The sequence below is a fragment of the Varroa destructor genome, unplaced genomic scaffold, assembly GCF_002443255.2.
Source record: "Varroa destructor unplaced genomic scaffold, Vdes_3.0 BEIS01000002.1, whole genome shotgun sequence".
In the NCBI taxonomy this organism is placed as follows: Eukaryota; Metazoa; Arthropoda; class Arachnida; order Mesostigmata; family Varroidae; genus Varroa; species Varroa destructor.
This window is the reverse complement of record NW_019211455.1, coordinates 44,265,434-44,293,123: the sequence shown is the minus strand read 5'-3', so window position 1 is coordinate 44,293,123 and position 27,690 is coordinate 44,265,434. Positions and strand designations below refer to the sequence as shown.

Sequence of the window (27,690 nt, the reverse complement as noted above, 5' to 3'; positions counted from 1 at the left end):
AGATGGTAGATTTTATACAATAACCCAACGTTTAGTTGCAAACATACATATTTCTTTAATAGAAAATCATTGAAGACTTTATTTGATGTAAACGGTAAGAGAAGCTCTTAAGCACTCAAGGTATTTTTGGCCTGGAAGAAAAAACTTATGTAACAGGTTATTTTTGACTTATAATTTGGAAACCTTAGAATTGTTAAAAGCGGTTACACCAAAAATAAATAAGAAGTAAATACAATATACTAACCTAAAGAAAAAAATTAATATAATAAATTAAATATAGTATCGTAAAGACGTACTTTAAGGCTAATAATTGAGAATAGCAACAATCTGTGCAACTTAAATTCATCTTATTGCTCTGCAAGCCAGCAATAATAATCTATTAGCAAATAATGTCAAAAGGCTAGAATTGAAGCATGCGTTGAGAAGGTAGGAGTTTTTGCATATCAGATTTAATCTGCTCCTGGCTTATTTGATGAGCTTTGTTCTATAAATCTCATTTAGTTAGCTGATATCCAAACAACACATATTGACTTAAACTTAAAAAAGCAGGCGTTCTATTAGGAGCAAGGCTCGCCGTGTGCCCTATCAGAGAGACTGATTCACCCGTTCCAACATCAACAATCAAGCGATACTACGTAGTATTACCAAAAGCCGAAAGAATCTACTCAATGCGTGAGGTACCGCGATAACCATCATGTCCCCATCATCATAATCATCAAGACGTTTTAACACGTCAACAACAGCCTGCGCATACAGAAGCACTTTGGATAGAAAGTAAGCCAGTTGTCCATTGATCAAGCTCATGTCCGAATGGCGTGGTTTGAACTTCGGCTGTAAAAGTTAGCGTGTACCAGCATTCGCCAGAAGTCGGGACCGTCGACTTACGGATGAGGCTATAGAAAGTTAAGTTTTGACGGTGCCGAGCAGGAACCTGCGTGCGTCTATACAGCGCGTCTAGATGTGGCCACATCTATTACGAAAGTGCCTGCCAGCCATATTCAACGACGTGCTACAACAATGTCCATCAATACATCACTGGCCAATGGCAGAAGAAAGTTTTTGGCCGCTTGAGCACCACAATATTTTACTTCATCGGCTGTTTTCTACTGCTGCTTGTATAGCTGCTGCCATCAATCGACAAAAGTAGCTTGCGGTATTCGTAGTCGTTGTGGTCGTTGGCAACGACCATATAATACTGTACCGCAGCAATCTCCCCATTTGCCCCTCTTTCTCTGTCCCTGCGATGAAATTGATAGATATCGAAAAATAAAAATAGATGGATTTGATAGCAAATGAAAACAATGTATGTCCAAGAACAAAGATAAAGCGATAAAAAGTGCGGAAGATCTGAAGAACGACTGAATAGAAAAAGACGTGTATTGTTGATCATCGTCCTTACATTCACCGGCCTATTTGTCGATGCGTAGCATAGTCGAACAGAGCTGGAAATTCTTCCTCACTATTCAATTCTTTCGTTAAAAACGAAACGCTGTTTGCTATAGAGATACATACAACACATCAAAATAACGTTACTAACAAATGCTTAACAATAGCAATAACAGCGACGTTAACATCGAGGACAAAAACACCGCCAATAATAACAGCAACAACGGCCGCAGCAGCAGCAGCAGCAGCAGCAGCAGCAACAACAACACCCTGCCAGCAACGACAGATTTAGCAAAGTACGTTTATCTGACAAATCGTTAACAAAACAATAGCTCCAAATGTTTGCATGTCGTATGATCAAGCAAAGACAGAGGGACTCAGCCATTGCCCCTCCACAGTCAGGTTTTCTGAGTCCTAAAACGAGAGGGCAGCTCCAGCAGACGCACACAATAACAACAACTGCAGACAACGACAACGACAACGACAACCATCGACGAGAATAACAATAGGCAAAGGAAAGGAAATAACCGCAATGAAGTCATCGCAGAAGCGAAATATAGTCAGTGTTAAAGCTACAGCACAAGAAAGAAGCGAAGGTGCTGACGGAACTCCAAAATTGAGCATTTGACGGTTTGCGGTTCAACCGAAAGTCACGTATCTTTGACAATCTTCGAATGTTGATTCAACAAGCGTCAATGTTCTGTACGATATAGCAGAACGTATGGATGCATTTCGGGTTTTCTACCTATAGGACGGGTCCGCTGCTAGCTAGATATGTGAAGTGGGCATGTTAAATATGGACAACTATAGCACCGTTTATCCTAGAAGAGCAAGCAGGTAAACGTTTTGCCCCGTGCTTTGCTTCTTCCCGGATATCATTTGGTTATAAGTTAGTAATTGCTAGTTTTCTTTTTTCTCAATAACACCAGGTTTATTTGGTTTGCTTTTTCTCTCGCTGTCTTTCTTCCAGCTTATACGATGTGCATTAAGACCTCTCATAACAACAGTTCCTGTTTAATTAGCGAAAACCTATCTTCTTCAAGTTTTTTTTGCCAGTGTGTGTGAGGCCTGTACCACCAATATTCTCCGCCCGAAATCCCCGTGCAATTCGTACCACAACATTGACGCTACGCAACAACAAAGACTGTTGATTTGATTTTACTAATATAACTTTAATTTATCACACAACTATGATAATATTAATCATATATACTGTGCTGAGTTTGACGGTGGCAGATCGAAATGATAATGCCGTTTCACTGGTGGTCCCGTCGATTTGCGGACAGCGCCTTCGAATGTTGCTACTGACATTGGCTATCATTTCGATCACTCATAGTTCGTCATTACCCATTGGGCCGTTTAGTGGGTTGGGTTGGTATCCATATACTCTGCGACGTATCTGGGAGAGTTTCCCTATGAACGTGTGTGTTGGTGTCTGTATGTGTGTGTGTGTGTGTGTGTGTGTGTGTGTGTGTGTGTGTGTGTGTGTGTCTGCGCTTCCATGTTTCCATCCGCCCAATGAACAGAACATTGATTGGTTGGTCTGGTTCGTCTCCGGTAGTCATCATCTGGCCACTTTATGCCCTCTCGTCTACTTTTACTACTCTTCCCTTTCTCATGGTATACCTCTTGTTGGATTTCGCTAGCGTTTTCGATCAGGCCAGCTCAGTTCAATCATCCCCGGTGCGTCGGCGAAGGCTCTTGGTCCAGCTAATTCACCGATGGTCCCAGGTGGGTATATCGTGGCGAAGGACCTCGTGGTGACGCTGGCGATAGTGATTTCTGAGTTACACCGATGACTCCGATGGCCAGCGTGGTGTTATTGCGCCTGCCGAGCTGGCATACACGCTGCCGCTGACGCTCGTCAAAAACATAATAGCACATCCATCACTCGAGTAATTGTCGAAATGCCAACAGTTTCTGCAGATTTTTCTACTTTCGAATGAAAAAAGCAAATGACGTTTTAAGGTTGGCTACGACGAGAGCGAATGCAACCTTCAAGTCGCAAGTAAAAAAGCGGCTATACGCGAACAAAAGACAGGCAGGCCCCAGACAAATTTAACAATAAGTTCGTAGCGATGCGCGTGAGGGACGGCAGCTCGAGTAACGGCAATAACAAATCCGACAAAGTTCTGGTGCTACAGGGATTACGGGGACAACAGATTTAACGACGATAGCGACCACAGCGCCACGGTGAAGAATGAACATGGTAACAATTTTGACGAAAATAGATCGAGCAGAATTAACGGTAAAAAGAATAGAGGAAGGGGCGCGATATTATTGATATTTGACGAAAGTGAGTTTCGAGCTATCACATTGAGCTCATTCAATAACGGCTTGAATTTTAATAGAACAGTTATCTATTTGTTTCGATAAATTAAACATTGAACTTCTAATCACTAGGGGAACTTATTATTTATTATAGTTATATATATATATATATATATAGTTCCTCAATGCTTATGTCAAACAGTAAAAGAATCTGTGCGTATCTGAGAAGCACATGATGTTTGACATTTGTTAATTCTTCTATCTATCTACTAAGATTTAATGAGTTAAATATACGTATATGTTAGAAAGAGTAGCTGTCGACAGATATGGTCAAGGAAAGCATCCTGTCATCATCAGCACATCTATATGTATAGAAGAACCCAACCTTCATTCAATGGAACGCGTAAGCCACTATCCTGACGATAATAAATAGAAATACATTGGCCTTCGACTGTGGGTACTTACAGCAAATTCGTTTCATATGTTGATACATCCTGTTCGCTAACATACGTATTGCATACGTTCTCTAGCCCTAAATAGGCTGCTATTGAACTTTCGCGAAAGCTCGGAGCCTAACGCCTAAACAGAAGTCACTACGTCGCCGGGTAGCCAATAGAGGCCTGTGTTTCGCTGCTTCTTACAATTACCATACTGATCACCGGCCTCGAACTATTTGGACCGGCTGTGCAGCAAAAATGAGTCGGCTGCCGATCGAGCCCCAACAGCAACAATCCGCGCAGCTGGGGTAGTCACAACCCCTTAAAACCGTCGCAAATCGGACAGTCTGAAGATTATCTGGTGTCCACCGGCAAATGAGGGAGCTAGTATTTGTTTTTGTTCGCCATATTCGCCTTTCGACCAATGATAGACCAAAAACAACCCATGCGAAAAAAGGGAAGGACAGAGCAGGAAGTGAGGTAGGACGTTGGCTAGTGAGTGGCAGGGGACTCGCTGTCTTTGTGGATTGGGGTTATGGATCTACTAACCAAGCCTAGCAGCGCCAGCAGAGCCAAGTAACCCATGGCACGAGCAGTGGAAACGGCAAGGTGTAGGACTAGCAACTGTTGTATGTCAAAATGGCCAAAAGTGGCTCTCTAAATTTTTTTTTCTTAAAAGCAGCATTGGTGCTAGAATATACGGCTTACATGATGAACGTCACATTATTGTCATCCTCATCGTATGCTCTTAAGGGGGTTCACGGAAATGTATGTGTTTGGAAAGTAAAAAAAATCTTCTGGAAACGATTACAAAGGTAACCGCGCAATCAATTTGTATTATTTGGTTTGTGAGTATATATCCAAATACTGACGTGTGTTTCAAAACAAAAAAAAAAAGTAAAATAATACGGAAACATCTATTCTGAGGTAGTCAAACTTTGATTACCTAAGGCATGGCGCCGGTTTAACCACTACTGTGCTGACTGAAAGAATTGATGACTGTCAGGTGATGTTTTAAAACAAACGTCACTAGCTAAATATCCATTCACAGAACACAGAATGAGCATCATTTGCGTAGAACGTTATTTTTCTGGCCTTTTCTTAGGGGATTTGACGGAATACCTCTATACGTACGTATTGCATACGCATTCGTATTAACATATCTAAGCTGACCAATACCTTTACATATCGACAAATTGAAATACGTACGCTAAGGCAGACCGTTCTCCGTTTACAGAACTACCAAAGTGTACCTATTGTTACAAAATCATATTATCTCTTTCGATCATAAGGGTTCGGGCACAGTAATCGTGCTGAAGATCCTCATCTCGCGATCAGGGTTTTTTCACGGCTCGTAACCTTCTCTTGATTCGGGATGGGACATTTTCGATTCTGCAACGATCTAAGCCAATCTTGGCTGTAACATTGGAATGGATTTATAGGAACGAACGTCGTCATATCAGGCACCTTTTGGGCCACAGGTTGGTTTACATACGCCTGTGTTATACGAGCCTTATGCCAAGGGCGAAATTTTATCTGTGTATGTTCGATGGGCATCAACATCGACTTAGACAACTTCTCTGTCCTGTTTTGCCTGAAGCGATGGGTGGGTAGACTGACGGGTATCCGACGCGGCTGCCCTTCATACGCAACGAAAATCATCTACTTTCCAGCTTGTCCACAACACCGAAACTACTGGAGACCAGTGACGATTTGCTAACTCATATATGGTTATTAACGCTACGAGAATGCCATTATCTGACAGGCTCGCGTTGCGAGAGAAATCTATACTTACATTTTTAAGTGAGACGGTATTGGTACAAAAAAATACTTGGTTAAGCCTGAGTATCATCCTGACACTTTTCCACAGTCAAGAAGTCGCAGCTGCCTTTTCTACGACAGGCCTCTGTACCTCTGTTTTAGTATGCCTCAAGGACTTATCAACGTAAGGGGCAAAATAAGGCAATCGGGTGGGACCGAGCACAAAAAGCGACGTTCCTGACCTTTCCTGTCTTTATTCGGATTTTCACTGGAGTATCAATATTTATCTACGCACAGAATCGAACCAATATTCGTTATGGATGACCCTGGTTATTAGGCAAATACTTAAGCACTATCGCTTCAGTATCTTGTATCAGTAATCTTGGACATGCCCTTCAGTCTGCATCCATAGCCGAGCTTAGATCCTCATTAAACATGGCTAGTAAACTGAAGGAAACGCCGCTGCGATGTATAATTTTACCGTAGAGCGACTGAATTTGCATCCAAATTCAAATTTGTCATAATAATAAAGTCTGCAAAAAAAGGCCGCTTAGGAAGATCTGTAAATCTAGCATAGAAAACATTGAGCCTGACCATCTGAAAGCGCCTAGTAAGCCTTGTAGCGTCCGTTTCGGTTTAAATTGCTCGAAACTTTCGCTTCAATCTGAATTGTATCCGCTTTCAGCCAATCGCAACTCAAACGAAACTCGGGATAACTCTACAGGTACTTGCTCCCTGGGGCGGGCCACTGCGACCTGCTAGTAGTCCGTGGTTTTCCACCTAAGCGAAATTTCGCTAAAACTAATTTCACCAACCTCGACGGATCGTCATACTCTGCTAACCCCGTTTCCAATTCGACAGCACTGTCTGTCATCTCAATGTTGTCAAAAAGTTGACACGGACCAATGAGCTTTTGTTATTGGCTAGCAGGGACCGGTACACTAAAGTCGTTAGCTTCACTCATGTATGTAATCACTAACTTGTAGTCATGACAATATACAGAAAGGTCTTTTTGACTATTTTAACGTTGTATGTAGCCTTGGCCTTTTTGTCATCGAAAACTTCCAAAGTTCCGCTGTCAACTGCTCAGTTATGGTTCTCTTTTTTCCTTGCTCAGTTCGATTCAGCCTGTACGATCATTGGACGAGTCTTTTCATCAGGGCATTCTGTTGGCATTCATATGAGCAGTGCAGCATGCCAGCGACACCCCATACGCAGCAACGAAGAGATGGAAATAAAGTAAAAAAACGAAAAACCTGAGAGTCTAAGCAGGAGAAAGCCTCAGCATAGCTATATTAAGGGAGTCGGTCGCCTATCTGGGGTGGTAAGAACGTACTAGGTTAAGCCTGTTCGGCGGTCCAGCGGGGCTTGATGGGGCTGTCTAGGACCTTGGCTTATATAAGGCGTTCCTATGACCCGAATGTTGTAGGGAAACACTCAAAGGACTAAAGATCGTTTCGGACGAGACCTTCTTTGTATAGCAGGAAAGTCTGCTTTGCTAGTCCTGCACGACCTGCCAACGTATTTAGTCGGAGGGGGGTCTCCAAGCGACGAGCGGAGAACAGAAGCGCCTCGCCTCGCGCCTTCTTGTCTTCAAGAAAATCAACTATGGGGCACAAGATTGCATTAACTTGGCCTGCCAAGCAGTCGCAGCTGCGACACTGCATCTGCCAGGCAACGAAAAAAAGGAGAAGGGCGTTGTGTAAGATGTTGAGCATGAAGGATAGCATTGTTGGATGAAGACAGATAGGGCCATCGCGATCACTAAACACGAGAATAACCAAGAAACACCCGGGGTTAGTTTGTGCACAAGTTCTTAGTGTACGTTTGTATGGTATGCATATGTGTGTGTGAGCGGGGGTGTGGGCATTAAGCAAAAGGACCAAATAAGAAAAAAACCGAAGGAAATTCGCACAGTTCCCGCGGTCATCTGGTCTCGTAACATTATGTGGATGGCACAGTGAACCAATCAGTGTTTCAATGGCCAAATTTCGTTGGTGGCGGGGACAAATCGTATAGCATTATTCACATGGAAAAGTGACTTTTATCTCTATGTGCTCTTCAAGTTGTGTCATAAGACTAGCCTTGAGAACGTTTAGGACGGTAACCCACAATCTCCGCTATCTGCACAAATCGTCACAGCCATCATCTTCAAGTTGCTCCCATCTGTTATTACGTCTTGCATTTGTCATGCGGGGTTGAATAGTAAGTTTTACACTCAAGCATTCTTAGTGTAACTCGATTGTCCTAGATGTTTGGATCAATATAATTAGTCTGAGAGACGTTTTTCTATAATAGGGCGTGAAAGGGTTTTTGTTTTTTGAAGAAAGAAACAACAAAGTTGGTTAAGAGGTCTTTTCTTGAGCAGCTTCTCCGCATACATAGTTCGCGTTTGGACTTGCTGCGCCCTGGCAGGATGAACTAGGTCGCATGAATAAAGTGGCCAAGAGGTACGGGGTTCTTCAGGGGTGTTTGAGGGTCAGATAGTGGAAGAGACTTGAGTAATTCAATTACTAGCGGTCATATAGCGGTTACAGAGGCTGCTGATGCTACTCTGAGGAGTATTTCTAGCGATGGTGAATTGTTCGGCGACATCAAGGCACGAACGAGATGTCTTACTTCTGTAATGTGGTAGAAATAACATTTCGATTAAAAAAAAAAATAGTGCCCTATTGGGTTTAGCTTTCTCTAAAGGTCAACGAGTGATTTTGCTAGATTTAAAACGTCGGGCATCTGAGTTATTTCTATTGTTTTATTTCATTTTTAATTGTCATTAAAAATTTCACGAACGATACAAGTCTTTAAGCACAGCGTTGTGAATCAGTGAAACTTGTCAGCCATCATATTTAGTTTCCATTATTAATTATGGAATATTTTTATATTTGGCCTTTAGTATAGGGTGTTTATATTTGTCAAGTGAAAATGAAATAGGCATATAAGATCCAAATCGCATGTGAATATCATTTATATTAAAATTAATCAATTCCTTAATACACTCTTACCACACTTTTTACGTGCTTGCTGAGATTTATTATAGGGAACGAAAGATAAGACTTTTTGTTCTGTTCTAGTCTATCTGTCTATTGATCCGAGGCAATCCTATCAAGTTAAAGGTAAAACTTTGGCCACACCTACCGCCAAGACTAAACCATTTCGATTTGAATAGCAAAAGCAAAGATCATCATGTTATTGGGGCAATGTCAACAAAACAGCCAGGCCGAAAAGCAATACGAGGATCGATGATCAATCCACCATCGCGACTAGTCTTCATTCTCTCACTTCCTTTCCTTGACGGTGTAGGAAAAGCCCTACATCTCACTTCAACGAAGACGTCCAATAGAGTATGAGGTGTGTGAAGATCGGGCCAATCTGAGGTAACGTTGGTGCCGATTGGATCGATTAAAAACACACTGCAGGCTGCACGAATCTGGCATCCAGCCACCAAAACCCGCTAGCGAGAATCCACCACTGCGATAGGAACCGACGACACAGGAGAAGGCAGTTCGGGACCGGCCTTCTTTCGCGTGAGCCTCTCACTGTCGACCACAACAGTGAGTCGCTTTCGGCGCTCACAAGGATCTGTCCCTTCGGCTCGCCGTGTGGAATTTACCTAACGGATACCAATTCCCTGTCAATAACTTCGTGCGTTGCGTCTATCTGTCAACTTTACGGTGGCGTTTTCCCAGGGCAGCTTTGCCCCTGAAACCGTGCATCGATTGGGGGGCTGGAAAAGGCGCTGCCGTGTTTACCAATAGAGGGATAAACGGGGTAAGATGACGAAATGAGGATGACTGGCTGAATAAGTATTGAAAGCCGGTCCTGTGCAAAAAAGATGGTCCTTAGGAAAAAATAGATTTAGAGAATATGAGAAATATAGCCTCAAATATATACTATTTTCGGTAGCGATAACCGATTCCATGGTCAATTTGATTGTCTTGCCTCGAGTATTACAGGGAATTGACAAAAACAAAGTGGAAATCGGCATACACGATTCAAAGGACAGTGGCAACCGTCACCGTTGACTTTGATAATACTATCCTAATATGAAATAACGTCGTTCCATTTATTATAGTTTGAAATAGTTACATCGAGAATTGAGGACCTTAGACATTCGCTTGTTATAGCAAATTGGCTAGATAATTGTCGACACATTTAACAACAAAAGTGTTCGGTTATGCGAGAACTGCACTCGAGGGAAATATAAAGTTTTGCTATATCTAACACGTAAATTATATATATACGCCTTTTCGATTAGCTATTTTTAAAGCCGCATTTAATATGGCAGGAATTGTTTTTGCGTCTGCTAGGGGTGTGGTTCCTTTCTGTCTTGTTTATTCAATGTACACGTGATCATACCTTGAATTCAGAATATGAAACACTAAACGAACGGCCATTTTAAAAAAAAAACTTCTTTTTCAAATATAATATCTGCGTGCCAGACGACATCTGTAAGTGTAAATTCGCTAAGGTGTTGCTCGAAAATGTTACATACGAAAAATTTCAGCTGAGTTGCATTTTGGGTTGATAGCGGATCAAAAATGCCAAAATTATAAGGGTTCAAGTATAAAAGGGTATAAGTACAGAAGGTATATTACAACATAGAAAGTACCAAAAAAAGACTAACCGTTAGGGTTCGACCCAACTGGCAGTTGATACTGTGCGCTTCAAAATAAGCATTAATTGTTATATACAGGACCGAAGTGTACTAAAAACGGCCTCTTAAAGCGTTTTAAATCTAAGCTCTATTGAGAATCTTCCGCCTTGATATTTTTCGGAAGCTGATAAAAATAGGCAATAGCGTAGGTCGCCAATTAGACAAAAAGTAGCTTATAATATTGATGGGGATTCGTCCGGCAAGAATACAGTGCATAATGGCTGATCATTGGTCAAATTTTAAAAACGACGCGCTACCTTTCGCCTTGACAGGTCTGCTGTTGTTTTCTGAAAATGTACGAGCATTTTTTTTACGCCAAGAATGGTAGATAGACGTACACCAATTACGGCAAACAATTCAAACCCTTCAGACTATCGACTCCAGCAATTTGTCGAACGATTACTTTTGTACAGTCAACAAGCGAAATACAGATAATTTATTAAGCCGGGATAGACCTTTAGTAACCTGCTAAGTATAATCGAAGCAGCGTAAGTTATATTCAGCAAAAATCAACGTTCAATCATACGAGTGGAATAGCACTTTTAATAAAAATGTATTTTTGAATCATATATTATTATTAGACACTACCGCATTCGCATTTTAAGTAAAAAGGACATAATTTTTAGTTACGCCTGAGCTCCATAAAGCCGTAATGGACGCTCTTTGTATACCAGGGATGCAACGTTTGCTTGGCAATGCACGTGTGGCATTAAGGGTCTACCGTAGAATTCTATATCAATCAATACACTCGCCTGCGATCTTTTCAACGACATGACGAGCTACCGGCAGACATAAATTCCAAATGGGGGATAATCGGAAATGGAGCTCGCCGATGACTTTAACAGGTCATCTCTTTATTACAGTCTCTTCCGAAGACATTACCTCCCTCTTCAATACACTAGTGATTCTTGCTTTTTTTTTTCGGATACCCAAAGGCTTTGAGGAGGCTCCATCAAGGTACTTCGTAAAAACCTTGCACTCTTTTGTTTTTTCAGCAGATATTGCTTGTAGAGACGTCATTTTTTCACAGAAAAGCGCAATTTCGATTCTTAAGAATACTTTCGTTATCCGATCATCTATCTGGGTTCGAGCTTTCTGGCGAGAATTGAGACGAAAAAATTTGCCAAGGGGCTTTGTGGTTGTATACTGAACGGGATAAATCAGTTGTTTTGTACACTCGTTAATTCTGATACATTGTACGCTTACAGTCGTCAGTAATTGTTTAGCTACGCTTCGCGTAATTTCTTTAACAAGTAATGTATTAACTTATCCAGAGCTGTTCGGCAAATCGAAACATTTAGGTAACTTTTGAGCCCCTAACTGTTTTCAAACGAACCCAGTAAATACCTATATGAAATATTCGGCGGCCCACTTCTATAAGCTCAATTAGAGGGCAAATTGATGGTCTACTGCTGAAAATCAGTCAATGATTAAGTTTTTATTTCTCGGATGAGAGCGCTAACGGATTACACCGATAATCGGTGAGGACACTGCACGTAAGCTTTCAGCAAAAAAGTACCTTACTAGTACATTCAAACAGCAAGCCTGAACATTAGAAAGTGAACTATAATAGGAAATTACAAACGAGTTGTGATGATTATGACAGCTCTCTGTCTGTGACGATGCTAAGGTCTAGGCAATTTTTTTCGGAAAGTAGTTGCGTAAAGACTACGTCACATGTATTTATATTTGTTCTGGACTCAATTTGCTGGAAACCCCATCGATTTTCCTTTTTCCTTAGCTTCAGTGTTTTTAGGTTCCATAGCAATCCGTTCTGGAAGTGTCGTGCATAGCTAACAGGAAATGGGGTATCTATGCTGCTATTTGCTTAAAGCTTCCTTAATTACAACAAGTTATTTTTCTGTTTAAGGCCCTGAAATGTATTCACCTTTTCTGTGACTTTCAATCTACCAGTTTGGTTTCTTATCTTGATTACGCCACTAGTAAACTGCTGTATTGCCGAAGGCCTCGTTGCCCAGTATCCCCACCAATCTGCGATGTCGCTCTCAGTTTTTTGAAGCTTAGTCAGTTAGCAGTGATTCTTGCCACTAAACGATCTCTTTGCCTCTAAACTCATTATTCCCTGATGACACTCAATCAGCTTATAGCCAAAGATAATCGTTTCTAATCACACGTAGTTCAAAAGTTATTGAAAATTTTCGACCCGCTAAATGGTTCACGACAACCTAATACACCTTATGTTCGATTTCGGGGCCCATGCATTAGCCTTAACAGGCCACGCAGTTACACGAGCTCTGACGACGCACTTTCTAGATTACCTTCGAACACCTCACAATTCTTGTCCATCCTTTAGATGTTCCGAGCCTGCTGCCATGAACAAACTCATCGCTATCTAAAGCTATCCTACCTTATTCGGTTTAGATCGGATTCCCAATCAAAGTGACCTCCAGAATGAAACCGGAGGAGTTTTCCGGCAGCTCTGGAAAATACAAGCTGGAGAGGCATTCAACTATGTTTCGGTTGAGCTAGCACCGATCGCGCAAAAACTTGCATTCAATTCAAACGGAACTAAACTACCGGTGGGGAGCGGGGTAGAAGCGCGTCCCAATGCGATTTTCCAGCATCAAGTGCGGTAGCAAAAATTAACTATGTAAGAGTCAGCAAGCAAAGACATCTCATGACGCGATATCATCCCAGATTGGCAGTCGGCGATCTCAAAAGTCGGCCTAACCAGCTACCTATGTTTTCCTTTAAAGCATCACATTTTTCTTCGGTAAATTCTCATATCCATTGTCGACGTCGACAAGCTTCGCCTTGGCTACCTAGTATTAAAGACCAGCAACACCTGCCTCGGCTGCACTAATGGCATCAGCGACAAGAAAGACTTTGTAATTTCGTAATGGTAGAGTTTTGCAAACGAGCCGCGTAAGAGCGAAACAGGATTCGGGGGCGTTAAGCTTTAAGCCTGATGGCGAACGGGTCGAAAGGCCTAATGTAAATCAGCGCCACCTGTGTTTAAAGCAATTTTCATTGTTGTGTTTAGCAGTGGAAAAATGTATATTTGGTAGTCAGTTTACGGCTGTATGTGAGAGACATATTCAATGTTAAACGTTACATTAGAAAAGATAATAGTTTTTCCTGTATTGTTCTAGATTCTTCCAGAAGATCAACAAAAAACTATTTGTCTCCGTTAAAGGTTTCTATGGAATCCGGGGCGTGAACGTTGAACTTGAATAGAAGATTGAACGGTACTGTTTAGGACGTAATTTAGACAGACTTGTGGATGCTGTTGACATCTGCTAACCAGACATTGTTATAGCAAAGTTAATGATAAAGCATCAAACAATAATGTAATAAATAATAGATAAAAATGTCAAATGCATGATCCGTTTCAGTAACAAAAAAAGTTCGAGAAAGTGTATAAGTAATTGTGAACTTCACATCAAACGCCATTCACCAAATTCGGTGCAATGCAATAGTCATGCTAGTCAGGAACGAGTAATCTAGCGAATCTGGACGTGCCGGGGGCACTCCGCCGGACTATATACCCCATATGCTTTGATAGAGAAACCTAATGAGGTTTCACCGTTCTGCTGGCACAACACATTGCATATTCCATACGTTAGATTATGAAATTCCGATTGAGCTTTTTGGAGTTGTCTCTTCCTTCAAGGACCATCAGCAATGACGACTGCTGCCGATCTAACAGCTGGCGACTCCCCAACGGCTCTTCACATTACACTGTTAAAGCTCTTGCGAAACGAGAAGGTGTTTCCCCCTGTACCTGGTCGTACTTTCAAGGGTAAAAACATGAAGACCTAGAACTTTTTGCGGTCCTCAGGCGATATGCTAACACGCAACTACAAATATTTATATATAAAGGAGGACGCTCCCTTTGCAAAATCGGTACATTTATTAATATTTTATGCAGATTCATAAAGTGTTTCTAATAAAAATAACTCAAGCTTTCTTAAAACGATGTGCCATAATGAATGTGATAGGAATCGATGACAAATCAGTGCTCTACCCAATTTTTCACTAAAATTCAACGTTCTAAGCAATCACCGGATGGCAATACACAAAAAATATCAAATGAACTTAATAGAAATATATATAGATATATTTATCTGTTATATACAAAATGTATAGATAAATATATAAAATGAACCATATATTTTGTCACATCTGAAGCCTCGCTGCGTTGACACCATTACCAGCTACCACTGCTGACTGGTGTAGATTACGGACGATATACATATATAAATATATATATATATATATGATTTGTTTTATGCGTATTCCGAGCAAGCTCATTGAGGACTGTATAAAAAGAAAGAGAAGCAGACTTTTAGACTGGCCAAACGAAAATGGAGCCACACATAATTACAGAATTTGTATGTGTGCCTATTTTTCGCCGTACCGGTTGCACCCTATCATTCAACATCGATATCCCGCATACGAGACGGTTACACAAAAACGTACCTTTATTCAGATAGCCGAAAGGGCTAGATATCTATCTATTGTTGCTCGTACCGAGCAAGAGGCTTTGTTAAATCCATCGTCTTCAATACAATGACGATTGTGTTACAATTAAACGAAACAGGCATCTTGTTTGGCCTGGCCTGAGTCGTCTTCAATACTGTTCGAGTTTGTCTAACGAGATTGGATACGAAAAAGCTAAGGACTTCCTTTCTAATCGTCGTAAACGACAATACGCAATCTCAAAATGCCCATATCAAAAATCTGGCTAGGTCTAATTCTCTAATATTGATATGTGAAGTGGTTTTTACGTACTCTTTCAGAAGAGGCCATTATTATATTGATGCAGCCCTAAGCCTCACCACATTGGTTCAGCAGGAAACAGGGCTATTAAGTTATAATGGAACGGCACAACTTGTTCCAGTGGTACCAAATAGTTTAGTGCGAAACTTGTAGTTTCAACTATTATTTGTATACGTTTAATTACACACAGTATGTATGTATGTCGATAACGGTTCAGGTTTATTAATTAGTTTCATAACCAAGATCGCTTTAAGCGTGGTCACTGAATTGCGTTATTTAACTCACCCTGGTAGAGATATTCTCAAAAATTTTATCGCTATATTATAATATTATTGAGGTAGATCGTGAACTTGATTCAAATATACATACAAAAAATTAAATTAACGTGTCAACTTTCCTTGGCGTTTAATACAGCCTAATGGGTAAATGCTTCAGAATTTTCTGTACTTCAGCACAGTTTCAGGTAAACCCGAATCGAGACCATATCCTCTGAGCAATTATCCATAAAGATGCTTAGACAACCCAAGTGTATGTTAACTAAAGAGAGTCATCTCGAACGAGCTAATGTGATGGTGCTATACAAAAGCAAAGGTCATATTGCATTTCCCGAGGGTAATTTCCAGGAAACAATCGTTTACAGATGTTGCCAGCAATACTGATTCCAGCTGTGACATTTGATCGTCTGAGCCCCGTTTACTTGCTTCAGCCCACGTACACTTGGTGTATAGCCACACGCCAAGATATAACGGATAGTGTTGGCATTTTGACTTTGGCCCCGTACAACAGAAGTAAAAGTTGCAAAACTACCTAGAATAGATCTGCCTCCATTTTAGCTATACGAAGATATCTGATTTTTTTTTTCAATGGCACAGATAACACCGAAAAAGCTAGATGGTACGGTCGTTCTTGCTAGTTGTTATTATACTACATATATATAAAGTCATAATAAGATGTATGCAAGAACGGCAATTAAAATAACAGAATAGTCTATGTAGGAATCAGTTAGCGAACAGCAGAAACAGCTCAGGGCTGGAGTTCCGACCAGCGACCTGTGTTCGAGGCCATGGACATTCCTATCTCGCGTGAGGGGAACCCTGTATTGATCAGTTCTGTTGTTAGTTTAAGACGTACGTTTCCCATCTGTTCGCCTGATGCAATTGGAGGTGGCTGTTCTAGGTATTTCTGATGATGGCGTGAGTTGAGCTACAACGCTATAATGAAGCAGTGTAGACACTGAAAGGATCGAGGCCCTTTGTTCGAATGCGGATTTTTTATTTGACCTGCATCAACTTATAGTTCGAGAGTGAAAAACCTGCACTAACAGCCTAGTAACTAGCAGCCTTTCAATAGACTATCAGCTATGCGCTGAGATGTTACGAGTCCATGGGTAGATCTAAAGTATTAGAAGCTATGAACGATCACAAGGCAAGGTAAACACATGTGAACGGGTCACGCTATCGCGCAATTTCAGACTTTAGGGGTCTATAAAAAGGCTAATATAAACAAGAAGCTTCTAATCGAAAGGACGAGAATAAATAGTAGCTTGGTTGGGCAAGGCCAAAATGTTTCAATTATGTTTAAGAAATGTATGAAAGTCTATAACTTAATAACAATTTTAATAGGTTGAGACAGTTAAACAATAGGGGGGGGAGGGGGAGGAGCTTGTGCTTACGAAGCACGTAACTCTCAAGTTCGACATTTGCAAGATTTGGAACCTTTTAGCCATTTAATAGAGATATGGTCTACGTCATACTGTACGTACTGGGCTTCACAGACCAAGAAACGACCTTTGCTTTTAAAGAGATTAACGGCTAATGCTAGTTATGCAGGCCAGACCTCATTTCTACTTAGGTATTCGTATACTATGGGACTCGTATTTACTAAACTTTGGACCCCATTTATTTGATGAACGTTGGAATAAATATCATTCAAGAAAACAACTAACTAAACACTAAATATAGATAATAATGCCAAATAATACTGGACAATTTCAAGATCTGTTGTAAACAGCCTGCCCTCTCTATTATAATGTAATCGATTCTAGTTCTTTATAATTTCTTTAAACATATACAGTGCTCTGATTCGGTATTTTGAGGTACGTCAGGGCACAGTTGCCGTTATGTTAATTGATACTTTTGACGTCTCCTTTGCCCAGTCACATTTCCTCGACATACTACCCAGGGGCGTCGGGAGTATCTATACCCATGGGCTTGAGCGGGTGGATCGGTACGTACATTTTCTGCATACGACCATAAACAGGCTTTTAATAAGGTTCTATTTAACCGAAGTAGGCGTTATCTTGCTAGAGGTATTCGAATCGCATGTCGCTCATGACATGGGTGAAACTGCTTATTATTTGGCGTTCCTTCTTTGCACAAGACGCTATACAGACCTGGGAGATAAACAAACACGTAAGCCAATATGTGTTTCTTTCCAGGTACCGATCTGATGTTGAAAGGTTAGATCCACTCGAGGATACGTTCGAAGCAACTTTATCTTTACGTCGTTTCAACTATCCAAAGATACCGAAATCGTCTTTGTACGAAACGTCGATAGCCTTTGTAGCAGATAACCGAGTCCGTTAGCCACGCTACCGGCGGGATGAAGTAAGCTTTTACCACATCGTTAAAAGCTATTAGTAAGAAGCTAATATCGAGTCACCTGAATAATCCTCCACGATCCAGTTGTCCATTGTCTAGAAAAATAAGACTTTTCATAGTTTCTCACGCATCTCGTCACCATCAGCAATATTCACCGATAACGTCAATGGGATCGAATCGAACACAACAGTGCTAGCAGCTTTATTAGCTTGTGAATTCTGCCGACAATATATAATATAGCTATATTTACATACGACTATAATATAGCATATATTTACATTACTACGCGATAATGTTCGCGCAGCAAATCGACGCGTTCATGATACAGCTCACACGGCTCACGGTGCCAATCTCTCAATGTGCATCCACCAACCTCAACTTGCAATATATAGCATAAAGTTACACATAAGACACTCTAGGCGATCAGCGACGCGAACGTAATCGTGACCTTAAGGAGGACAATCGTTGTTGTTGTTGTTTCCGTCGCCGTTGTCCGATCTTCCTCCCTAATATGCCAGCGGCTGCTGATTCTGTTACCAATACAATATTACAGTTCGATACTATCGTGGATGAAGGCCCTGCCAAAACGGGAAAGTCGTACCAATATTGTCAGCTATAGTTATACGAAAAGCGGAAACGACGACGACGACGACGACGACGACTTTTGCAGAAAATAAAAATGCGCTTACACAGACGGCAACGACAGACTCACAATAGAGGAGTTGTTTCGGCAACGTGTTGCGTTCCCCTGATACCTCGATGCTGGGGGGTGGGGTACGTGTGTACTAGCTACCACAATCGCAGTCATTCTACGGTCGACGATATACGGCTCACGGTCTGTGATCTACCAGTGCGTTACGCGCTACTCATGTAAACGTTGTTGATAAAGAAGTGCTGGCGTGCGTCCTACAACCTTTGAAGTTTCCGCCCACCAATGGCGCGTCGGTAGTGGACACAGAAGCTTGCCAGTGGCGCTGATTTTGTCTACGAGCGATCCGCCTGCTGCTATAAGAGCGCGTTGATGACAGCGACGGGACTCGGGCGATGCCGGCGCCCGACGTGTGTTCTTGTAGAGGTGTTCGACGAAGTCACGGCCTAGCTGTTGTAGTGGGGTCGGATCGAGCCTTCTTGGCTGCCGGACATTGATATGAAATATAAGCCATTGTCGCTGTTGACAGCAGGAGGTCTTCGGAGACAATAGACATGGCGACAAGTATTCACAGAGAAGATGTTTGCTTCGCTGTAGATCGGTAGTCGATGCGCAGACCTGTGGACATTTTGGAGCGAGAAGAGGCAAAAAAAACGATTAAGAAATTCGCGGTTGTCGCCGTCATCCGTGAATAAAAGAGTGTCGGTGGTGAACGGCTGACGTTGTAGACAGCTCCGATCAGATATGACAACGCGAAACGAGGTACAAGCAAGACGACGTATTTCGATGAATCAGACGTATTGTTTGGAGACGTTGCATATCTATATGGTGTAGTGATTGATTGTGTGACTTGTCGAGGCTGCTCCGGAACTCTGTCGTCCAAAACTTGGTTAAAGCATAAAAGAGACTAGAACGGCAATTGTGTGGCCTAGGTGTTGACGTTCTGAAATCAATGAGATACAAGCTTTCGTCAGATGCGCTTTAAATTAATATATGTCGTCTGCAGGGTACTTTGGAACGTATATGCAACTCAAGAGTGGATCCCATACGATAATAGATAGAGAATATACCAGGCGCTTTTTTTCTTGATTAGCAAAAAAATTCCACTACGAATTATCCGCACGTTGTCTTCTATAGCAATCGTTCATCCGTTTCTGCACGGCACACCTCAGTCTCGTCTAAGTCAAATTCTAGTACTGTGACATAGAATGATTCAGAGTATTCTGTTATTATAGTATGCGTATGCACAACACCATTGTCACTACGATCTTCGTCTGTGCCCATTTCAGTCCATAGTAGAATATGACGTGGGATTATCGTTTACGAGATGGAGCTCAGCGTGAGCAGGCATTGTGTATTCTATTAAGCCACCGTTCTTGCATAATAGCATCGGCCGCCATAATAACCGACTAGAAGTGAGAACTGTCCAACTTCAATCATTTTGGCTTTAGGTGACAACTATAGTTGTTTGCCCCTTTTGGCTAACTGCAAAAAAAAAAAAAGAAATAGACAAGAACAACAGCAAGATAACAGTGTCGACTAGAAATACAACAACAGATGAGATAGTCACTTTCGAAAATGGACTTGTGGGCAAAGAGCTGTGGCCTGCAGCGGCGTAAACACCCCGCGGTGACCGAAATAGCCCAGGCGACGATACTGCTACTACTGCGCTAGTAACAGAGCGAGCCTGAATCCCGTTGCAGTAACATGTAACGCGACAGCGTCAAAAGTGAACGCTGAATACACGGAAAGACCTCACGTTTAGGCGGCATTTTAACCGAAACATGGATGTAGTGAAAATGCTCATTTAGTGTTAGACGTAATGTTTTTTAAAGTTCAATTAGGCGTTACGTCAAAACGAAATAAACACGCTTAACGCTTGTTGCTTACTTATTATTAATATAATTATCAAAGGCAAGTATCTATCTTTGTGGTAATTGACAGTGTTACAGCATCGTTCCGCTGTCATTTGTCGGGACTACGAAGCTTTTTCGCTTATATATATATATATATATTTCTTCTTCACATATGGCATGCACGAAACTAGCTCTATATGCCAGTTAGTTTTGTGCGAGCAAACAAAGATATAGTGACTGTTAATGTGTGTTCAATATTCTACAGTCATTATGAATTTCGCGAGAACGGTGCCGTATCTGGCAAGGCCAAGCGTCTTGCAGAAGCAGTCGGTAGTTTTTGCTTCCAGGCTCACTATCGATATATATGCTTTCCGTATACATGATGAAATGAAAATGGCTCAATATAGATTACTTGGCCTACATGCCCGTGCGTCATGCAAAACTCTTAGTTATATAGTTGATTTGGGCGGCATGTTTGCATTTGAAAAATATGCTATGTCTTCTCATAGCGTCCGTCTCTGCCCGTAGCGTTTAGGTGTAATCATCAACAACAACATTCGCTATACTTTATTAAAATTATAGACTGTGTTCCCGCTCTCATCCATATCCATTCGATGGAAGCCAAACTAAACTCAAGGTTCAACTGGTCGCCCTCGCAGCACCAAATCTAACGGCCTAGAAAAAGGACATTCAGACGGGTGAAAAAAACAGTGTGGGTTGACAGTCTACCAAGCGGCCTTGACATACGATTCCGGAACCAAAATCGTATATTCTACGGCGAGTGCAAATTTGCACCATATGAAGACAGTGTAAAAATAGCACATGACCAGGTTGATGCAGGCGAAGTGGACCGAATCCTGTGAAGAAATATTTACAGTAAGGGCATATAATTCTTCGTAACGCTATTGAGAATATATTGCAACGATTTTTATACGTGTACATGGTTACGTTGTGCGAAAACCTTCTGCCAATCGATGCTGTGTGAATTTTTGCAAGGAAGCGTGCTAATCCTGAGTGAGAACCTAGATGTACCTGACTATGTTGGACAAGAAATCAGGTCTAAGGTTGACTTTTCATTAATTAGATGAACGATTGCCGTCTGATGTCTCGTACGTATGTATATATTGCTCGATCTTCGACGTTTGCTAGTTTTATGGCCGTGTACATGAAACCTAAATGTTTCAAGGTTCATGTTCGGTACTCTTGTTTCAATTAAGCATTGCCTTAGACGGTTGATGGCCTTTTATGGACGTGGACGAAACTACGCCCGGGTTTGAACTTAGCCGCGGTTTTTATTTTTAATTTTTTCTTATTATATATATATATATTATAAATTTAGCAGATGAGCACGCTACTGCTGCGTCATCTCCGGGGAACTTGCTTGCGATCTAGCACAACAAACTGATATATCTGCACTCCATTAGTGTTTATGTAAAAAGTTATGTGCGAATTGTCCGCATATCATTTGTGCGTAAATATGACGACCTTCTAATTACAAGCCACAATTTCCATAGGTTATACCTGGTCATCAGTCTTGAGTCAGCTAATCGTTCAAATGAATTCGTAGGTATCTCTTTCGTTCTTCTTATTTTCTCATGTAAATCTTGCGTTATTTCAATCGGCCCTGTGGCAAAACCCTAAATTTGTGTACACATCTTTGTATACATTATATAGATTCGTGAATAAATGTAAACAATCGGAACTTAAATTGCTAGTCGACAAAGCCTAACCTGGTTATGTCCAGCTTGGCCTTTATTTGTACGTACTTACCTTCCTACCATTGTGAACTATCGAAAATCGCAAAAGGTAGCTTTATCTGTAGTTTTCCAAAGATTACACGTCTTTTTCACTCTCGTAGAGTATATAATAGTCACATAACATGTAAAGTGTTTCCGTGCAACTACTGGCTGAGATAAGGGATTCACGCTGGCTGAGATAAGGGTAATCGACTTTTTTGTTTTAACTTAACCCATGTATTGTCATATTTCTTAGCTAACTCTTGAGCTTTCGTATAAGTTGCAAGTTGTCTTTAAATAGTGTGTTAGATTGTCGGGATCATCGCAAAGGTTTAGAAAAGACATACAAAGATGAGTCGACTAAAACAAACTGGACTCTCTTTGTACGGAAGTGTTTCGTATAGGGACGTCTATTGCACGAACATGTTCCTGCTGACAGCAAAGGGGAACGACTGAGAAAACGGAGAGGAATCTGGGAGCTGGGAGCTGGGAGAAGGACGAAACGTTATGTAAATCGTAATGCAAAGCAATCGCAACGATGTTCTCATCATTATGACGACTGCATTCACGTCCCTGGATCACTTTTATGCCCATTTTCAAGACCCGTCGTAAAAATGCTATTTTAATGTTATAAACAGAGACTTAGCAGCGTATAGAAACGAAGTTATATTGCTCTTTCTTCTTTAACAGGGATTCAGACCTTTCACTAATTTTCGTTGTTTTTTCTAAGGACAAAGAGATAAATCCACTTATATTTATGCACACCATGGATCCCTCCAGAGATATTCTGCTGAATACGCTAACGGTATACGACACTAATCAGAGGTTTTGACCTGCATTATCACTTACTAAAAACATATTTTTCCTTTTGTCTATAGTCATGCATCAGTACTTCTTTTAAAAACATTTTGACCGTCCTTCGATTTTGTTGTTAGTCAGCTGGACGTTACATCCGATAGAAACACATTATGTGTGTTAAACTAGTCTGATGGATCGTCTAGCGGCAGAAAAAAACTTAAATCATAGAGAGGTATGTATGACGAGTAACTTCGAAAGGCTGCGTACTGAATTGAGCCAGGGAATACCGACCGAGCATGAGAAGCCTATAGGGTTTGTTTTTGCATTTGTTACATATTGTAAAAAAAAATTAAAAAATCTTTTTACCAGTGAGTATTTCAACTCGTATAGGTTTCAGAAAGCACGATTACCCGTTTTTATCGTTGAAAGCGTCGACAACTGAAAAGTCACTTTAAAAAGTATTAGGTAAAGCCCAGTTTGAAAGGTCTAGCGTGAAAACAGTCCAGGCAAGGACGCATACGTACGAATTTAACACGTGGTCATCCTCCTTTTTGGGTCGAATATAAAAAACTTACCTACCTACCTACCTATGTTCTTCTCTTAGAAAGTGCCACAATCTGAATTGAAAGAATAAGTATTTCACCTGATTATATTCAATATATTTTGTATACATCATTTTGGTACTTTCGTCGTAACATTTTAATACTTACTTTGATGCCAGGTACCTCCATACTTCAGCGTCATAAAAACAATTTTGTGCGCCTCGGTTAAAAGCAGGATAATACGTTTTTACTACTACTGTTAGTGTAATGGAAGGTCCCGATTTTTTAAAACGATACAAATTTGTATACTGAACAACTGTGAAAAACCTATGATTCAAAGTGGCTGATTAGAGTCATATATTATGTCTCTATTATATATAGATAGATTTTAGCTGGATCTTAACAATATGCCGGTTTTACGTGAAAAATAGCACACGTCGAATCTATAGACGATGAGTTACACAACAGCGTAACGTAACTTCTTAATTTCTAATAAATTGAACAAGTATTGGATGCCATGTTGCTAGCCATCGGACGGTTTATACGCTTTGATTATGCTGCCCAAAGAATGAAACCAAGAGCAATGAACTTGATCAGATAATAAACTAACAACTTTCTGATAAGTCCTGCGCACTACACACACGCTGAACGTTTCGCTTGTAACAGGTATCTATTTATTTCCCAGGATATTGATATCACGCGGTACATCGACATCACACAAGGTGCTGCGATAATCATGCACACGTTAGTGTACTAATTGGAAACCCTGTATTCGATTGAACCAGGCGCCAAGTAACGGGTGCGTCGCGTGTTCACCGCCAGGCCTGGATTCAGGCCGGCTAACCTAACATATTCGTCGTTGACAGGTGGCAGCCCACTTCGAATTCTCGAGACCCACTCGAGACATTGGAATGCTTCACACTTAGGTACTAGTCTCAGGGCCATCAGCTAGGTCCGATATAGAACAATCATACACAGATACATAGTCTCAAGTAAAATGTTATTCAAATTAATCTGGTCAAGCCTGCAACTGCTGGCTAGGCCGGATCGACGGCATAGTCAACAAGTGCTCTAAATTCGAATTTAAAAGATTCAAGATTAGCCTTAGTAGTGAATAAGCGGTAAACTCACGAAGCGTCACGGGACAAAAGAGAGCGCGTTGTGGGTCGAAGTGATTTATGTGGGCAGACACGAGCCAAGTACGTCACGTTCTTGGTCATCGATTTGATCGAGCTGAACTTGTTCGGACTGTAATAGCCGAACGGCAACTACAGCTCGAACGAACCTCTGTCGGTCGCACCATCGAAGCAGTTGTTGACTTGGCCTCATCCGGACACTGCCAAATGGAAAGGTGTTCAGTGACGACAGTGACGACACAGAGATTATCCTGCTGACCCATGTGGGATGAAAGACGAAACGGCCGCGTGTAACATATCGACAAAACACGGATTTGACTACTATTATTACTTTATAAATTTGTAAGTGTATTGTTTAATATATGTATGATATACTCGAGTAGCGACGGGTTTATCTGCAAACGGTTTATGTCCCGATGTAATTTTCAATCTAGTTAAACAGGGACAACTTGTCATGATTCTAGTAACTTTGATTGATATCAATCGATTTTTTTTTGTGCAAACAGTCTTTGGGTTTCCGATTGATTGAGTCGGATTGACAATATAGAACACTTTGAAATTAGAAATTCTTTCTCACAAATTCTGGACTATTTTTAACGACAATTCATAATAATAAGTCTAGTTTTGAACACTTCCCTTACTTATGTTATATACAGGACGGCTCGTGTTCGATAGTCACTGTGATATCAAATCTGCCACCACAGTAACTGTCAATCTACTTTTTCCCTAAAGGTCACGCGGCGATGTCTCAATCGGCTCGTGCTAAAGACTCTAAGCGAACGTATATTGGTTTGTAAGTTGCAATTCCACACACAGATTATGGGAAATAATACAACATCTGATAGTTGCCGGAAAAACTCCTAACTGACGCTCACAGATTTCGAGATTCTTTTCACAGCAAACTTTCATTCAGGCTTATATTCCCTATCTCCAACAGTCTTATGACGTTTCTCGTTCTACTCTATATTCTACGTTTAAATTTCAGGGTGATTCCTGTGCGAACTGCAAAATATCAACATCTAAGTCTGCTCTCTCTGAGGTATATTTCAGTTTCTCTCTTGTCACTGACCGTCGAATTCGGTGCTCGCCGGCTATTTCTCATTCCTACGCAAGATATGTTTAGAGCCAGGTAGGCCTAGAGCTATTAGATATGGCCTGTCTAGACGATATCTTGCCACACTCACCTCGTCTGCAATATGGAGCTTCGCGCGGCACTCCGGATACATGCAGAGGCTGAGGCATAGCCGTTGTGAGTGCTAGTATGTAGACTAAATGTGTCAAAAGAAAGATTCATGGCTGATAGCATTTCGTTTCGGCGCCACGCTTTCACTGCTTTACTCTGATTGATAAAGTATAGCGCGGGTATCTCATCTTTTGCAGTCTCAGACATCGACATTGGGCCCAACATTTGCGCTTCGTCTTGGTACCAATCTTTAACGCTGAGATAGAAGGTAGGTCAACCACGTGATGTAGAACTTCGAGAACCAGAACAGGCTCGCAGGACAAAACCCGTTTCAACATCGGCCGATGAGAACGCGCCGAACAGCTTGGATCATCGAAATGGCCTTAAAAATTCCGCAATCTTGGAAACCGAATAGGTGAAGTGGCAGAGTTTAGAGAATCTGTATAGCTCTGGTCCTCTTTTTGAACTTTCGCTCTCGAAATTTCTATGGTCCAACCTGAATGGTCTGGCATACGAAAGCTATACCATGGTCTACAATTTGGTCCGTTTTTGTCCCTGGTGGAAAAGTAGGGAAACTATTGAAACCATGTTATAGTTCGCGGTCGGCGTCGTGGGCATTGCGTGAAACCTTATGGTTTTTATGGTAGCTGTTGTCCTTACAAACGAAAAACATTTATGGTAGCTGTTGTCCTTACAAACGAAAAACAAAGTTATAAGATCATCGCACGGAAACACGAGCAGACGTACCCTCGGCGCGGGTTTCAGTAAACTTCAGTTGTTAGGTTCCCTAAATAAAGAATAGAATCAATGGAGTCTTAATAATCGGCTTTAAAGTAACACCTTTAGCCATATTAATAGGCACAACCAGTCGGAGTTGAAGACGTCAAATCCCTTAGTCTTCAATGAATACGTTTCGGTCAACAGATGTTCATGAAAACGTATTTCTTCTCTTAAGCTGTACTGTCAATTATAATAAAATCGCGAAAATGGCCGCGTCTTCACGAAAAATTGCATGCCGACTCGAAAGCGTGATCACGTACATCCAGCACTAGCAATAAGACGTGTCCGCTCAAACGAAAATAATCTAACTGGCTTTCTCTCGGGTCATCTCGGGCATCACCTCAAATTAAGAGCTAAAATATCCGCACTTCAGTAGCCCACGTTTAGTTTGTGGATGTCAACACCCGTGAATTACTGTAGTTTTCCTGCATCGCTTTCTGGCCATTAATCCTTCCATTGTGGGAACCTTGGATCGGTTGTGTGTTAAAAGATACCAGATGAACAAACAAGCGCCAAATACGGGATTGAGAAATCTGCATATCACGCAGAAGAGCCTTTGTTGGATGACGGATTCGCCACGGTACGTAGGACGGTAACCGAGCGCTTCGGCGAGATCGATCCACAGAGGACACTGTAGTACTGGAAGGCCATGTAGACGTGGCATACGGACCACTATACTGAAGGCGTGCAGGATGAAGACGAATTTGAGAGGAGTTAGAACAAACGCTCAAATAAATCCGCATATAGGGTAAACATCCGGACGAAATTACGAAACGTGTCCAAGAATACATTACCAATTGTACGACGTCAAAAGGGTGGCGTGATCTGGGTAGCTAATGTGCATCTCCTCGAGTGCATTGCCATAGTAACCATGAACATGTGTGTAATTTCGATGTTCGTAAATGGTTGGTATAGCATATTGTTAGTGTTCCATTTCATACATCTGTTAAAGAAAACGCTAGCTAGATCTAGTAAGAGCCCTTTAGCGTAACGGCTTAAATACCGTAGATAGAAAAACAAACAAATGAATAGTAAAATTCGTCGTTCTATATAGGTCGTATCGTAAAAAGTATCTATATCCATCTCTGAAAATTGTGCGATATTGAATCTTGGCCGTAGAGAAGTCCATTTTGGATATTTTACAATTTAATAGTATTA

The 27,690-nt window shown here is 41.2% G+C and overlaps 1 long non-coding RNA gene across 3 annotated transcripts in view; it reads right to left on the bottom strand.

Moving 5' to 3' along the window:
• The window catches only part of LOC147757865 (uncharacterized), a 126,200-nt gene that overhangs the window by 90,948 nt on the left and 7,562 nt on the right, over window positions 1-27,690 (bottom strand). Inside the window, exon 4 of one of the 3 annotated variants that reach the window (XR_015320479.1) lies at window positions 14,482-19,444. The exons of the other annotated variants lie outside the window; for them this stretch is intronic. This is a non-coding gene — a long non-coding RNA (uncharacterized LOC147757865). Of the gene's footprint in view, window positions 1-14,481; window positions 19,445-27,690 lie in introns of those variants that run through there. 3 annotated transcript variants of the gene reach the window in all.